Source organism: Camelina sativa, chromosome 9, assembly GCF_030686135.1.
Source record: "Camelina sativa cultivar CO46 ecotype springtype chromosome 9, ASM3068613v1".
Classification (NCBI taxonomy): domain Eukaryota; kingdom Viridiplantae; phylum Streptophyta; class Magnoliopsida; order Brassicales; family Brassicaceae; genus Camelina; species Camelina sativa.
Genome location: NC_141888.1, coordinates 252979 through 256630, shown reverse-complemented (window position 1 = coordinate 256630; position 3652 = coordinate 252979).

Genomic DNA, 3652 nt, shown 5'->3' with positions numbered 1-3652 from the left:
TTTGCAGTGAGAACTGATTTATTTTATAATTGTGTTTAGAGTTCAAGAACGGTGCTTAATTATTTAATCATGCTTGTTTAATTAATTAATCTGATTTTCCATGATTTCCTGATAATTTCCCTAGGCCTAGCGTTTAATCTTTCTGAATTTTACAACTTTTTATTTTTTGTTCTGCATTTCTTTTAAATTAATATTTTTGGTTTAGCATAATTAAAAGATTATTAAATCTATTGTGTGAACTAGAGTCTCTGTGGATTCGATCCCTAAGTAATACAATTGACCTCTTAATTTGAGAGAGTAGCTCTAGGGTAAATTTGAGCATATCATGAATCCAAACCCAAACAATATGAAAATTCATTTCTTGTTTTCTATTTTTTTTTTTTTTTTTTGTTCTCAACATCAACTTATCATTAACCAAAGAGTTACAACCAAATCAAAGACACATTACATTCACCTCTATAGACTTGGACCCCAAACAAATGCAATGGTTGATCAAGTACAACCCTGGAACACTAGGCAGATCCAACACTATCCAATCAAGAACCATTGCATTTTTTAACCACAGTGAGATAGATAACACTCCACAACTCGGAATGAAATCATCTCTTAAACCACCTAAATTAACCTAATGACACGAAAACAAATACTAACACAGAGAAGGCCAAAACTAATACTGAAAAGGTCAAATCCCAGCTATGAGAGCCTCTTGATCGACATGAAGAACTTGTCCCAAAGCTTCAACACCCAAAAGCGCATCAACATAAGAGCTTGGTCTCTCTGGCTTTCACTGTTCCGGTCCTAAACCTAAAACGGACAATATATCCGACTGAAACTGACCAAGAGACGTGAAACAAAACCGGCAAGATAGATGATTCTCCGAACTAACCATATAATAACCAGAATGCTAATCATCCAAAGATTAAAACTTGAGGCACAAATTAGCATATCATCACCTAACAGTGCAAATTTTAAGAGCTACATCACATCCGCTGAGTTTCGAGGCACACCTTGGTTGGACTGAAAACCAAACGACACCGTCGTGGACTGACACTGCTCCTTGCTTCAAGACACCGCCGTGGTTGGAATGAGGGTTAAGGTCTGAAGAAAACCTCAAGCCCGACCGCTGAAGCTCTCATAGAGAAGCTTTATCCCGCATTGCTCACCGAAGCCAACAAACCGCCAGAGACAAAATGGCAAGCGAAATCGCCAACCCAGATCCACCGGATCTGACCAAAGATTCGACGCTGACCTTCAACGTCTGCACCAAAGCCTTCACCAGCAACCACCTCCCGACGGAGCTTCGCTTCACACACCGAGATATCGCCGGAACCACCACATCGAGAAACACCCAACCAACGGCGAGAGGATAGCAAGGAACGGGAAAACATGAAAGAAACTACAAATAGAAAACTCAGACGGAACCCTCTCCTGCCCCGGAAGGGCAACCGGAGAGGCGGAGCGAACGGCGGCGACTCTTCCTCTCTCTCAAGTGTCTCTCCCTTTTTATATGAACAAAACAAGAGTTTACTACTACGGTTTTTCTTTTTCTTTTAAGCTCCTTTACCCATTTTCTCTTCTCTCTCCTCTCTCCTCTCTCCTCTCTCGATTTCAATATTTGTATATCTTCCCTTTTCAAATTTTTTTTCTCTCTCTATTCTTTAGTTTATCTTACAGTTTCTTTTTAAAAATCTCTAATTTTTCTGACAGCACAATAATTAAATATTTATAGTGGACAAACTTAATAAAGAACAATATTTTAAATTTGTCTATCAACAAACTACCTATTATTTTTTTTCCATTAAAAGATATATAATTTTTTGTTAGAAATAAAAGATATATAATTTTTTTGTTATAAATAATAAAAGCATTGACACTCATTTATTTGCCAATCACATATTCCCTATACATTAATAGAGAAACATTCTCATAAAAAAACTGAGGTATCGCGCTTACAGAGCTTCTGTACCATTTTAATAAATGTTTTATATCTCATTATTATTTACATAAAAGATTTAAATGTTCTATGAGTTAATGGTTTTCTATTATTTTTTAAAAAATAAAAGATTTAATTAACTATTAAAATTTGAAAATGTATTTAGTTATCACCTACATAACCTAGTTAATTATTAAAAGTAATACATTTCACAAAAATTTAGAAACCATTTATTTAATTTTTTGAAATGCTAAAGTTATTTTCCTATTTTTAAAAAATCTGATAACTATTCAACTATATTTAAAAAAAAAATAATTGAATAAATTATCACAATAATGAAAAAAAGTAAATCACATACTACAAACAATTTAAAATTATTCACCTATTTAACTTTTTGAAACGCAAAACTTATTCTCCGGTTTTAAAAAAAATCTGATAACTATTCAGATATTAAAAGTTAATTATCACAATATAATCTTAAAAATAAATAACATTTCACAAAAAAAAAAATCTGCTCGCCAATTTAAATTTTTGAAAAACAAAAAATTTGTGTCCTATTTAAAAATTCTAATGACTATTTAAATATATGTGACCCAGCAATCTTAATATGGTAGCCAAGTTATTGAATTTTTAAAAACCCTATACAATCAATTTTCCTATAAGTTTTCACCAGAACTACACTTTTGATTAATTACCACTTTTAATACATTTTCTCATTGCATGTTTACACTTAAAATTAGTTTAAATTAGATTGATTAGTCTAAAAAATATTGCTTTATCTATTTAGTGGCATAATGATGTAGATAACAATGTGAAACATAAAAGATTTGAATTTGATTTTAGAAATATAAAGACATCAAAACTTTCTCCACCATGGTGAACATTTCACGTTTAAATAGTTCACAGGTGAAACATATTTAAAAAAAATAAACGCAAACTGGAATAAACAAAAAATAAACTTTACTTACAGATTTTGTTTTACACAAACAAATCTTTAAATTTCTATATTATTCATAATATTTATTTGAATCGATTTATCCCGCACTATGTGCGGGTTGGTACCTAGTTTTGCTTTTATTTTACATAAAAACTTTGAAAGCCACTTTTTTCTTCTCTTCTTTATTTCTTTTGTCAACATAAAAAATATATTTGAAAGCTCTACACAATTTTATATGGACAATTGGAAAGAAATTTTATTTACTATATTTCTTTTGCAAAAAATACCCTCTCTTGTTGTCTATTTACATTACTATCATTTTCAATATACAAAATGACTAAATTCTAAACCTTAGGCCATATTTATCGGTAGATCACATGGGGTGATCTAAGCCCATATTAAAATCAAATTAATTGAACAGTGGCCATAAGATCGGCCCAACTGATCTTAGATCAGTTCTTGTCTTGATCTAAAGGTGAAGTGTCACACGGAAAGCTCGGTTTCAATTTTTTTTTACTTCGACATTTCTTTTTCTTCTTCTCTCGCAACTGGTGACAGGGCGAAACGGCGAGAGATTTGTGTTCCCATCACTGTCGTCTCCTCTGTCTCATTCCGGCCATTGAAACACCCAGTCGACCGATCTCCACGTCTCCTCTGTTGTTGTAAGCTTGCAGTAGCTTGGAGATCAAGCTGAGTATATTTAGGAGGATCTAAATATACATATCAAATGTTAGTTTTACTTTTCTTTAGGAGTCATCTAAAGTTAATTTTCCTAAAGTGTT